Source organism: Mesoplodon bidens (assembly GCF_964165515.1).
Source record: "Mesoplodon bidens genome assembly, chromosome: 3".
Classification (NCBI taxonomy): Eukaryota; Metazoa; Chordata; class Mammalia; order Artiodactyla; family Ziphiidae; genus Mesoplodon; species Mesoplodon bidens.
The window spans coordinates 130,737,084-130,751,365 of NC_138178.1; the positions used below are offsets into that span (position 1 = coordinate 130,737,084).

Sequence of the window (14,282 nt, forward strand, 5' to 3'; positions counted from 1 at the left end):
ATAATAATCTACTAGGGTACAGAAAGAAAATATTAGAACTCTTATTTATATATTTTTAAATCCCAAACTGTAAGAAATTAAGGTTTATATTATATGGTAGCCCTCATTCATTCTGCATGCCGTAAGTTAACACAAGATATGTGAAGTAAATGTAAAGAAAATATTTTCCCATCATTAACAAATCTCAAAATCTTAGTCGACTCAAACTTTTCTACCTTGATATCGAATGGCTACAAGTTTTTGTGTTTATTCTATTCATTTTCATGTGAAGAACCTGATGAGAAGCAAAATGGTTACAGGAAAGGAACAAAAAGAATTAAAATGACCCAAATAAGTATAAATATCACATTACATATTATATATTATATACCATGTTTATAAATTGCAAGAATGGTTAAGAAGTCAGTTCCCCCCAAACTGAGCTAAAGATTCAATGGAATTCTAATCAAAATTCCAGCTTACTCTTTTGAACAAGTTGATTGTAGAATTGTTCTCATTTCCTTATAAATTTTATGAGTCAAAGCAATTTAAAATAAAGTTGGAAGACTTATACCACCTGATTTGAAGACATCATAAAACTACAGCAATTAAAACAGTGCAATTACTGGCTAAATGATAAGACGTATAAATGAATGGAATAGAAGAGAGGACCCAGAAACAAACCCAGATACAGGTGGTCAATTATTTTGGACAAAGGCGTCATGGCAATTCAAGGGAAAAAGGAAACAAGAGATTCATATATTTTTCTAAAAGAACATTAGCCCTCACCTAACACAATATGCAAAAGTTAATTCTAAATGTATCATAGACCTAAAAGAAAATTTAAGTAGACAAAGATTTCTTAGACACCCACACCCCCCATAAAAAAACTGGCCTTTACTACAAGAAAACAACACCACCGCCACCCACCACCACCCTGCTTCTTGAAAGACTGTTAAGAAAACAAAAGGCAAGCTGTATATTGGGACAAAATTTTCACAAAATATATTATGCATATCTGACAAAGGAGTTGTATCCAAAATACATATAGAACCCATACAACTCAATAATAAGCAGACCAGTGGGCTAAAGATTTGGACAAGCACTTCACCAAAGAATACGTAAGAATAACCAAGAAGCATATGCAAAGATGCTCAACATTACTGGTCAGGGAAGTGCAAATTAAAACCACAACACACATATACACCCATCAGAGTGGCCAACATTAATAAAACTGATAATACCCAGTGTTGGTGAGGATGTGGAAGAACTGGAACTCTCATAACCAGCTGTTGGGAATGTGAAATGAGAATTTTTGAAAACACTTTGGCAGTTCCTCATAAAGTTAAACATATACAACTCAGACACTCCACTCCTAGTTATTTACTTAAGACAATGAAAAGCATATTTGTAAGCTTTACTCACAAAAGCCAAAACTGGAAATAACCCCGCTGGATAAACAAAATGTGCTCCTTTCATATCAGTGGAATACTACTCTTACAATGTAACACAACTCATCAGTAAAAAGAAACAAACTATTAATACATGCAATAACCTGAATGTATCTCAAAATCATTATCTAAGTGGAAGAAGCCAATTAGAAAAGGGTATACACTGCATGATTCCACTCACAATATTCCAGAAAATGATAACAAATCCAGAGTGACAGAGCAGAGCAATGACTGTTAGGCTAGAGTTTGAGAGCTAATGGAAATGTTCTATATCCTGATTGTGGTAGTTTCAGAGATGTAAGCATCTGTCAAAACTCATCCAACTGTCCACTTTAAATGGGTGCAGTTTAGTGTACATCAATTATACCAAAATAAAGTTAATTAAAAAATAAAGAGGGTAAGGAGAGGGAGAGCAAAGAAAAACAATAAAAGAAAAAAGCAGGAAAAAAAAGAAGCACTAGGTCGTATCTCACAGTGTTTGGTGGCACTACCCCATACGTCACAGACAACAAAATCCAAGTCGCTGCATAACTTGTGATGATGCAGACTGCTAAGTCACTGGATCAGAATTTGACAGGGGCTAGTTTGTACCTTCAGGAACCCACAGTATTCACTGGATTCAATCCAGCATTACAAGTTCAGGAAGCTTTTTATCAGTAGGGGAACTGCTGCAGAGCTGATGAGGCACAATTTGAGGCAGAAGCACACGGCCAAACTACCTGGATCTCAGCTCCACTATTTATGAGCTGTATGACTTGGGCAAGCTACTTATTAGCCTGCCAGCATCCAAGTTTCCTCAGCTGTAAAATGAGACTAATACTACTAATACTACCGCAGGAGGTTTTTGTGAAAATTCAGTGATTAATATGGGTAAAGTTTCTTGCACAGGGCCTGACAAGTACTTTGTAAGTATTAAGTATTAATGGTTTTTTCCTAATTTTAAAAAGTATACAATTATGGTATAAATTTGGAAATTATGAAAAAGTATAAGACATTTAAAATCTGTTCTTGAAAAATGGACTATGACTGTGAATCAGTGATCATTTTAATAGATGTATAAAATTGTATTAATATAACAATAATTTAACAATTCTTCTAATACTGTGCCCATTATAAATAATGGTTCTACAAACATCTATCTATATACATGTTTTTCCACATTTTATTTCTTTAGAAATTCATTGGAACAGAATTACTGGATCAAAGGTTATAATAATTTTAAGGCAAAAATGGAGGAAGATGGGCACCTGTGTTATTTTTTTAAAGCTTTATTTTTAAAACTGTATGTTTATCTCCTTGTTTTAATTTACATTTCTTTGATTAATACTGATGTTGTACACTTCCTCATAGGTTTTTAGCCATTTATATTATTTCCTTCCTTCACTCATTTTTGTTAGATTTCTTCAAATCAAAGTTAAATTGCATATAAAGATTAACATGGTAGCAATCACTGCAAACCACACTGAACTTTCTTCTTAATTTAATTTAATATATATCTTATACCATGTTTAAAAAAGAAATTCAAATAAATCTTTTAATAACTATATGGATTTTTTGTTTCTCTGTTGGTTATTTGATTTTTACTATTAGGAACACTCCAGTACACATTAGGTTTTTGTTTTGTTCTGTATATATTTTTTAATAAGTTAAGTCTTATTTTTTTAATATTGATTTATTTATTTAGGCTGCACTGGGTCTTAGTTGTGGCACATGGGATCTTCGTTTCAGCATGAGGGATCTTTAGTTGCAGCATGTGGACTCTTAGTTGCAGCATGCATGTGGGATCTAGTTGCCCGACCAGGGATCAAACCCGGGCCCTGTGCATTGGGACCACAGAGTCTTACTCACTGGACCACAAGGCAAGTCCCTTGTTCTGTATTTTACATGCTATTTTGGGGGGGAATATTATTCTGAAACATGAAAATGGAATCAGCAGTAAAACTGTCCTGAACAAATACTTTACCAGAGAGTAGGTGAACGTAACTGCTCCTTACTTATTAATAAATTAATAAATTTGGGCCAAGTACATCTTAGGTACTAAACAGCAGAAATCACGTTAAAAATAAATTCTTAAATTCTGTCATTTTCTTAAAAGCTTCCCGGCATGTCTTTTTCAAGTTAAAAATATTCTTTAGCTAAAGTTACAAAATTTGGGGACTTCCCTGGTGGTCCAGTGGGTAAGACTCCCCGCTCCCAATGCAGGGGGCCCGGGTTCGATCCCTGATCCAGGAACTAGATCCTGCATGCATGCCGCAACTAAGAAGTCTGCATGTCGCAACTAAAGATCCCTCATGCTGCAACTAAGACTCAGCACTGCATGCATGCATGAATAAATAAATAAAGTTACAAAATTAAAAATCAGAGATTTTCTTCAGTCTTGTATATTCAAGTTGAGATAGGCTGGGACCTGGGACCCTTTACCAGAGTGCTTGCACCTGGACAAATGTCTCCTGAAGCAACAGAATACACAGAAACTATAAGGGACTAAAAATAGCTGCATGCATGTGCAGTTAGGGCAATTATGAACAATAAGATACAAAAAGGCCACAAACCAACTGCCATTCTGGAGGTGTTGGGAAGCAAAACTAGGGTACTGAGCATGATCCCTACACACAGCACCAAGGGGTGGGCAGACCATCTAAGCCACCGCTCCAGCCCAGCCCACCAACCTGCCCCCACCCTCACCCTATTTAAGGGACCAGACCGCCCTCCTCAGAGAGCCAGCAAGGGAAACTGTTGCTTGTTTCTGCTCTCTTGTGCTGCAGCACAAGTCTCAGTAAAGCCTTGCTGAATTCTTTGTCTGGCCTTTTATTGATTTCTATTGATTAAAGAGTCCAAGGGCACAAGTCGGTAACAAAGTTAACCCATTTACCCTCAAAAGTAACTTTTGGGGTTTGAATCAGTAGCGCTAATTGCTATGATTATGTAGATTCAGAAACTCAGAAGATATTTCAAGTATGTCTTTTGAGCCATATTTATCTAATTAGCAGAAGTGAATCATCATTTCCTAGACTACTTTTAAAAGAAACAAGATTCAACATGCTAATAAGAGACCTAATGATTTACGGGCTGTACTTTCAATTCTCAGTGTACCCTCAGCTTTGCTATCACTGCCATGTTGGGAGAAAATAAAGGCTTTAGAAAATTCCTAGCTTCTGAATAATCACTTGTCCCCTCTGCTTCGGTATTAAGTGTGGGCAGAGTGGTAATCTCTCTCTCCACCCATTCATTTCCCCAAAGTAAATCATAAACTGGTACAGGTTGAAAAATCTAAAAAGTATATAGGGACATAAAACTAATCACGCCTGAGAAATATGACACGCTTCTATCACAATTTACCATTAACAAGTTTAGCAGGAGAGGGGAAAGCAAGCATGTATAATTGGAAAAAGCCTCCTAAATGTTTCTGGTATGTCCTTTCTGCTGGAGAAACACTGCACTACATGATTCATCCTTTGAGATTTTTGTTCCTAGGTCATTTCCTGTCAGCTCACAAGCCAACTATTATTAGAAAAATCAGTACTGTTAACTAGCTTTTTGGTCAGTCATAGGCAGATGAAGCAACTCCTAACTTGTATGTGCCCATGAGAATTGCCTGTGATGTAAAAATAATTATATTAAAAATATATGCTTAGGCCACACCCCCAGATAATACTCTTAGTGACTCAGGGGTTCCAACAGCTTGTTTTATGAAAGTTCTAGTGATGGATGTTAACTAAACTTACTGTGGTGATCATGTCACAATATATACAAATACTGAATCATTATTTTGTGCACCTGAAACTAATATAATGTTATATGTCAATTACATCTCTATTTTAAAGAAAGCACTATCGGTAATTTTGATTCCAACTTTTCCTTGAGAGCTAGTAGCTTAGGGAAAGGGGAGGAGGGAGAAGAACAACATCTTATTTCTCTAATTGGAGCAACGTAGCCATTGGCTACACATGAAGTCTGTGAATAAGTGGTTTTCATTTCATTACAACAATAACAGAAAAAGTGAAGTAAATCCATATAAAATACTATTTCATTGATACAGGAATTTAGGACTTATTACTTACTGTGTCTTATATCAAGAGGAAGTTAAACTAGTGACTTTAGGAATCTGAATCACATGTATAAGACTGGACTTGGTGAGGAGCATAAGTAATTAAACAAGGTTTATACTAAAATAAAATACACCTAGAGGACTATGAGTTATAAAAACTTTAAAATGGGCACACCAAAATACAATGCTATCTTTCTTTTATGCTAAATTATAGTTCAATAATAAAGATATACTAGCATTATGAATCACTACACAAAGCAGTGATCCAGGATCTATTTATAACAAAAGGATAAACTACATAGCAATAAAATTTAACGTTCAAAATCAATACACTGTTATCAAGTAGAATACAAATCTAGTGGAAGACAGACTACATAAATTATCTATATAATTATGTAATTATATATAGTACATATATATATTTTATGTAATTATATATAGTACATATATATATCTCCAAAACTATGGGGCTGAGGAAGTGGGAAACTAAGGAGCAGAGAAGGGTTCTCAGGTAAAATAATAATCATTTTAGTTTAAAAATAAAAATTTCTGGAGCGTTTCCAGTTAAACATGTATGTTGAGTTTGTGCATTTACTTTCACTCCTTTCCAAAAATCATGCCAAAATGTAAAGAAATAAAACATGAACCTAAAAGGACAAAAATAATAGGGGAAAAACATCAGATAAGCAACATCAGAAGAATGCTGAGACAAAAGCCAGATGGGAAAGAAGCAAATGACTTAGCAAAGTGGACTAATAGAGAATCAAGGTGTTGGCCGGAAGTACCAATGGGAAACACACGGACTCACTGTGCCAAACATCAAGCATGATCATGTACTGAAAACAGAGAGACAAGAAAAATGAATCCTGCCCCACATCGGATTACACCTACCCTTAGATACGCACCCTTTAGAATTCCTTACAGGAAAATCTGAAAAGCCCTAGGGAAAAGATCTTTTAGATACTGACATTTGAAAAAGTGTGCTTAATGTCTAAATACCCTGCAAAAGAGTGACAAGCTAAACCCCGTTCAACTAGAGTTTCCTATTAGGTATATGTATGAATGGACAATTAGAATGGACAATCAATGACTGACAGACATTACAGAAAGGACTCTGTGGTAGGCAGAATTCTAGAGATATCTCCTTAAAATTCCTGTCCCTGGTTATACAATCATACGCTAATTTAGGGACTGCTGTGAAGAGACTTTGCAAATGGAATTTAGGTTACTGATCAACTGATTTTAGGGAGATTATCCTGAATTCTCTCAGTGAGTCCAATGCAATCACAGGAAGCCTGCCTAACAGAAGAGAAAGGCAGAAGAGGGAAGCAGAGGAGGGGTCATATAGATCTGAGGAGTTAAGAAGAGCTGGACTTGCTGTTGCTGGCTTTGACAAACGAAGAGACCACAAGTCAAGGAATTCGGAAGGCCTGTGGAAGCTAGCAGACAAGCCAAGGGGAACGTCAGTCCTACAGCCACAGGGAACCCAATTCTACCACGCAGAATTCTTTCTCAGGGCCTTCAGGAAGGAACAGAGCCCTGCCAGACACCTTAATTTTGGCCTTATAAAATTCTAAGCAGAGAATCCAGCTGAGCCATGCTGTGCCCAGACTTTTCACACAGAAACTGTGAGATAATAAATGTGTGTTTTAGGCTGCTAAGTGTATGGCAGCAATGGAAAACTCACAGACCTTCCAATGTGAAAGAGAGCAAATGAAATGAAAAAGAACAACTTACGGAAACAGAAATAATGTGAAGAACAGAATAAAATAAAACATAAACCTCTTAATTACAAATCTCAGAAAGGTAAGACAATGGCATCCGTGAGAGATGAATAGGATGTTAAAAAATAACCAGAGGGACTTCCCTAGTGGTGCAGTGATTAAGTACCCACCTGCCAATACAGGCGACACGGGTTTGAGCCCTGGTCCGGGAAGATTCCACATGCCGCGAAGCAACTAAGCCTTTGAGCCACAACTACAGAGCCTGTGCTCTAGAGCCCGTGCTCCGCAACAAGAGAAGCCACCACAGTGAGAAGCCCACATACTGCAATGAAGAGTAGCCTCCGCTCGCCGCAACTAAAGCCCACACACGCAGCAACAAAGACCCAACGCGGCCAAAAATAAAATAAATAAAAATAAAAAAAAATTTTTTTAATTAAAAAAAAAAGATAATAAGGGGCTCTTGGATATTAACAAGGGGGAAGAAGGGTCCTTTCCATTTTTAAAAAGAACGATTTTGATAAGGTTTAACTTATATAAAGTCTACAACTCTTAAATATATTCATGAATACCTGGGTAACAAAGATCCAGATAGAAACATAAAACACTGAAAAATAAAATTTGAGAGCCACAATAAAAAAGCAACAGACAAAATATAAAGTCAGGTAAGAGGATCAATCCAAGAACAATATCGGACTAATTACTAGCAACAAAAAGAAGAAAACAAAACACAGGGGAGGAATTAGGGCACATTACTATGAAATTTCAAAATGGCAGGGAAAAAAATCCTAAAACGTTCCAGAGAGAAAAAGCAGTCTACAAGAAAGGATGAAAATAAAAATTAAGAACACTATCAGGACTATAAATAGCAATACTGGAAGCTAAAACAACTGAACAATGAATTCCCAATTCTGAGGGAAATTAATTTTCAACCCAACAATTCCTATCAAAGGACAAAATAAAGACATTTTCAAATATAACATCTCAAAAATTTACATCCCATCCACCTTTGATGATGGAGGATATAGTCTATCAAAATAAAAGAGCAAATCAACACTGAGGAAAATGCAAGGATCAAGTATGAGAGAGAAGACACTTTCCCTGGACAATGGTGGAGGGAAGTTCTGGGGCTATGACTGTACCACTTGACCTAGAAGCCATCTACTCCAAATTGGAGCAGGAGGATGGAGGGACTTCACAGTGTGTTTAGGCAGAAAAAAAAAGGAGGGAGGGAGGGAGATTATTATCAGATAATGTAGTTGATCATGAAAATTATAGAGAATCTAGAATGTAGAAGAATCAACAACAGAGCAGTTTCAAAACTAAGTAAATGATAAACAAAAAGGCATATAAGATAGAAAAGGGAAAAGTATACACTTTGGTTCAGCAAGTAAAAATATTTGCCTTGTTAAAATAATGCAAACAATGATACTGATTTAATAAAAAATTATAATAGTTATAATAAAGTGAGAAAGAAAAAGTTGAGAAAAAAGAAGTGAACAGATATCTAAAATGGATAAATCAAGAAATAACAGCATAAGCACATTATTTAAATTGCGGAGCTAAAAGAAACAGTAAAAAAGTAGAAAGTGGTAGGGAATGTGCTTGGGGTTGGGGCGATATAGGACAGAAAAGTCATTTTATGTTATATGCTTTTTTTAGCTTTAACTCTGTTATATATGGCTTTGATTAAAAAAATAATTTCAAAATCTTTCTGCTTATTTTGTAAAGAATGAATTGGAAGGAACAAGGATGGATAAAGTAGACCACTTAAGAGGCTGCTGGAACAGTCCAGAAGAGACATGGTGGTGGTGTGGCCTATGAGAACAGTAAGGATGGTAGAGATGGAAAGATGTGGAAAGATTCAAGATATATCTTGGAGGCAAAATTAACACTTCTGGGTGATGGATGAAATGTGTATAAGGAAGAGAGTGGTGCTAAGGATCACTCCCAAGTTTCTGACGTATATCTGGGATGGTGCTTTTACTGCTATGGGGACTTCTGAGGGGCAGAGTGGGAAGGGCGGAACACAGAGATTTGGAAAGGAATACCATGAGCTCAGTTTTGAACATGTTCAATTTGAAACTTCTGTGAAAGAAATGGTTTTGTTATTATAAATAATGCTTCAATGAGCAAATGATGGCTTCCTAAAAAAGGTACATGGCTAGAAGAAAATCAAGGATGAGTTAAGAATGGTCTCAGCTAAGACGGAGTAACAAGAATTTGATTTACCCTCCTGCTTTAGTTAAACAATAAGAAAGGAAAAGAAACTTTTTCAGGTATTAGACAACAAGGAGCACAAGAGAGAAGAGAAAAAAAACAGAATGAGCTCTTTGACTGTACCAGCTCACTGCCTAGAAGTAGTTCGGGGTGGGGAGGGGGCAAACAGAGTCAGGTCTTGCTGAGTTGAGATCTGAGATCTCTCAGAGATCTGAATCCAGGGAGGCCAAGATGGCTAAAATTTGTGGGTCAGAGTACCAGAGAGAAGAGAGCTCCACAGAGAGATCTGGAGATCTGTAGTTATCCGCTGGGATCTGGGTGAATACTGATCTGTGCAGTTGTGAGGGGAAAGTCTTCCTAATACACAGGATATTGAGAAGAATCCCCAGAAGGAAATTAACCCTGGACTAATGGTGGCTCTGGACCTGCCCTAACAGAGCTTAAAAGCAAGTGTCAAAAGGATCCAACTGATTTCAAGTAATTTGACTGAAAAATTTGACAGGAAAAAAAGCCAATGCTACTTTTTAAAATTAATTAATTTTAAAAAATACAGATATAAAATCCGCCCTAAAGGAAAAAGCAAATTACTTTAAAGGGAGGTTTTCACAACTATGGAATTTAACATATGAACTATTTTTAATGTAGGATACCCTCCCTTTATGTAAAAGAGAGGATCTAACACAGAGTTTTCCAAAGTATTCTGAAAATTTCACTATCATATAAGTTTCAGAAACACTGACTCTCATTTGTAGAGTTATAAATTATTCTGGTATATGATAGAAAGTGCCAAGGATCATAAACACTAAAAAACATGACTTTGGGGCTTCCCTGGTTGCGCAGTGGTTGAGAGTTCGCCTGCCGATGCAGGGGACACGGGTTCGTGCCCCGGTCCGGGAAGATCCCACATGCCGCGGAGCGGCTGGGCCCGTGAGCCATGGCCGCTGAGCCTGCACGTCCGGAGCCTGTGCTCCGCGGCAGGAGAGGCCACAATGGTGAGAGGCCCACGTACCACAAAAAAAAAAAAAAAAGAAAGAAAAGAGGGAAAAGAAAAAAAATAGAGCACACAGAAACCTTAAAATAAATACCATATAAAAAACAAATACCAAGGTGATAGATTTAAACTCAACGACACTGATAATCACATTAAAAGTAAATGGTCTATCAACTGTGTTGCATGCCAATTTGATATTATCACTATAAAGCAATATTACACTTAGAAACCTGTTTTCCCATAATCACTGAATTCTCTGATATCTTTTTTCCAACTTCCTAGCATTTCCTCTCTGAAGTATTTAAATTAACTGTCCTAGATGAAGTTTCCTTTAAAAGGCAATGTCTATGAAGTCCTATGGCTTCAACATATTCAATTTTGTTTTGAAATGTAATAAAAATAGTGAATTTCTATTCCTACATCTAAACCACTGGAAAAAGATAAACAATCTAATGGAAGCAACCTAAATGTCCATTGACAGATGAATGGATAAAGAAGATGTGAGGTGTGTGAGTGTACATGTGTGCATGTAATGGAATATTACTCAGCCATAAAAAAAGAATGAAATAATGCCATTAGCAGTAACAGATGGACCTAGAGATTATCATAGGAAATGAAGTAGACAGAGAAAGATAAATGTCATATGATATCATTTATATGTGGAATCTAAAAAAATGATACAAATGAACTTTCCATTTACTCTTAAAAAGGCTCGTCGTTTGTAAAGCCTGCATGTCAGAACCCACCTTACATAAAAGAGCTTAGCATGCTTTGCCAGCAGTGTTTCTTTCAAAAAGGAAAGGAAAATGTAACTAAAATCCTCACTTAATCGTTACACAGAAGCATCTTCTTAAGAGTTATGTTATAAAAAAATCAAGATAATTTTTACCAAATAGAAAACTTAGAAAAGCAGTCTGCCAAAACTCACACAATAGACAATCTGAATAAGTCTATACCTATTAAAGAAATTGAATCAATAATTAATAACCTTCCAAAACAGAAAGCACTAGGGCCAGACAGGTTCACTGGTGAATTCTACCAAACATTTTTTCTAGTTTTACTGAGGTATAACTGACATACAACACTGTGTAAGTTTAAGGTGCACAGCATAATGACTTGATTTACATAATCTTACCACAGTAAGTTTAGTTAACATCCATTATCTCATACAGATACCGAAAAAAAGTTTATTTTCCTTATGGTAAGAACTCTTATGATCTACTCTCTTAACAACTTCCAAATAAACCATAGAGTAGTGTTAACTCTAGTCACTGTGCTATATACCACATCGCCAGTACTTACTTATCTTGTAACTGGGGGTTTGTACCTTTTGACTACCTTAATCCAATTCCTCCCCTTAGGTTGTTTCCATGTCTTGGCTATTATAAATAATGCTGCTATAAACATGGGGGTGCAGCTATCTCTCCGACACAGTGCTTTCCTTTGGATATATTCCCAGAAGTAGAACTGCTGCATCATATGGTAGTTCTACTTTTAGTTTTTTGAGGAACCTCCATACAGTTTTCCATAGTGGCTACATCAATTTACAATCCCACCAACAGTGCACAAGGGTTCCCTTTTCTCTACATCCTTGCCAGCATTTATCACTTGTCTTTTTGATAACCATTCTAACAAGTGTGAGATATATCTCATTGTGGTTTCAATTTGTATTTCCCTAATGATTTAGTGATGTTGAGCACATTTCCATATGCCTGTTGACCATGTGTATAACTTGTTTGGAAAAAGGTCCATTCAGGCCCTTTGCCTATTTTTAAAAGTGGATTATTTGGGGGTTTTTTGCTATTAAGCTATATGAGCTCTTTATATATTTTGGGTATTAACTCATCAGATATATGGATTGCAGATAATTTTTCCCATTCCACAGGTTGTTTTTCATTTTGTTGGTCATTTCTTTGGCCACGCAGAAAATTTTTTTGTTTGATGTAATTCTACTTGTTTATTTTTGCTTGTACTTTAGGTGTTATATCCAAAAAGTCATTGCCAAAACCCATGTCAAGGAGCTTTTTTCTTGACATCTGAGGAAGAAATTATACTAATTCTCTATAATCTCTTTCAAAAGATAGAAGCAGAGGAAATACTTCCTAATTCATTCTATGAAGCCAGCATTACTCTAATACTAAAATCAAAGACACCGCAAGAAAAGAAAACTACAGACCAGTATCTCTAATGAACATAAATGCAAAAATCTTTAATAAACTATTAGCAAATCAAATCCAACAATGTATAAATAGAATTATACACCATGACCAAGTGGGATTTATGCCAAGTACGCAAGGCTGGTTCAACATCCAAAAATCAATATAACCCATCACATCACAAGGCTGAAGAGGAAAAATCACATGACCATATCAATAGATGTTAAAAAGAAAAAAGCATGACAAAATCCAATACTTATTCATGATAAAACACAGTAAACTAAAATAGAGGGGAACACTTCCTCAACTTTTTTTTTTTTTGGCTGTGCTGTGTGGCTTGTATGATCTCCTTGGTGGTCTAGTGGTTAGGATTCAGCGCTTTCACTGCTGCGGTCCGAGTTCAATCCGTGGTTGGGGAACACTTCCTCAACTTGATAGAGATACTTGAAAGAGTATCTACAAAAACCCTTCAGCTAACAGCGTACGTAATGATGAGAAACTAGAAGCTTTCCCACTAAAATCAGGAACGAGGCAAGGATGTCCTCTCTTATCACTGCTTTTCAATATTGTACTGGAAGCCCTAGCTTATGCAATAAGACAAGAAAAGGAAATAAAAAGTGTACAGATTGGGAAGGAAGAAATCTGTCTTTGTTCACAGATAACATGATCATCTCTACAGAAAATCTAAAAGAACTGACAAAAACTCCAGAAACAAACACTTATAGCAAGGTAAAGGACACAAGGTTAATATACAGAAGTAAATTGCAAAAAAAAAAAGTAAATTGCTTTCCAGCAGTGAGCATGTGGAATTTGAAATGTAAAACCTAATACTATTTACATTAGCACCAAAAAATAAAATATTTAGATATATATATGACAATATGCACAGGATCTATATAAGGAGAACTACAAAACTGTGATGAAAGAAATTAAAGTAAGAAATAAGGGGAGAGACATTCCATGTTCATGGTTAGGAAGACTTGATCTGTCAAGATGTCAGTTCTTCTCATCTTGATCTATAGATTCAATGCAATCCCAAACAAAATCTCAGCAAGTTATTTTATGGATACTGACAAACTAATTCTAAAGTTTATATGGAAAGGCAAAAGACCCAGGATACCCAACACAATATTGAAGAAGAGCAAATTTGGAGGATTGATGCTACCTGACTTCAATTCTTACTGTAAAAAGCTACAGGACAAGGTGGTATTGGCAAAAGAACAGCAAACAGATCAATGGAAAAGAATATAGAGCCCAGCAAGAGACCTACATAAATATAGTCAACTGGTCTTTGACAAAGCAGCAAAGGCAACACAATGGAGAAAAGATAATTTTTCAATAAACAGTGCTATAACAACTGGACATCCACATGCAAAAAAAAAATGAATCTAGACCCAGACCACACACCCTTCACAAAAATGAACCCAAAATGGATCACAGACCTAAATGTAAACTGTGAAAGCCTTAAAAGATGACATAAAAAAAAATCTAATGACCCTGGGTTTGGTGATGACTTTTTAGATATGATAACAAAGGCATGATCCATGAAAGAAATAACTGATAAGCCAGACTTTATAAAAATTAAAAATTTCTGCTCTGTGAAAGAAACTGCCAAAGATAATGAAAAGATAAGCCACTGACTGGGATAAAACATTTGCAAGACATATCTGATAAAGGACTGTTACCCAAGATATACAAAGAACTATTAAAACTCAA

General features: G+C 36.0%; 1 protein-coding gene across 1 annotated transcript in view; it reads right to left on the reverse strand.

Moving 5' to 3' along the window:
• FERMT2 (FERM domain containing kindlin 2) overlaps positions 1–14,282 on the reverse strand; it is a 69,646-nt gene that overhangs the window by 31,543 nt on the left and 23,821 nt on the right. The window lies entirely within an intron of this gene.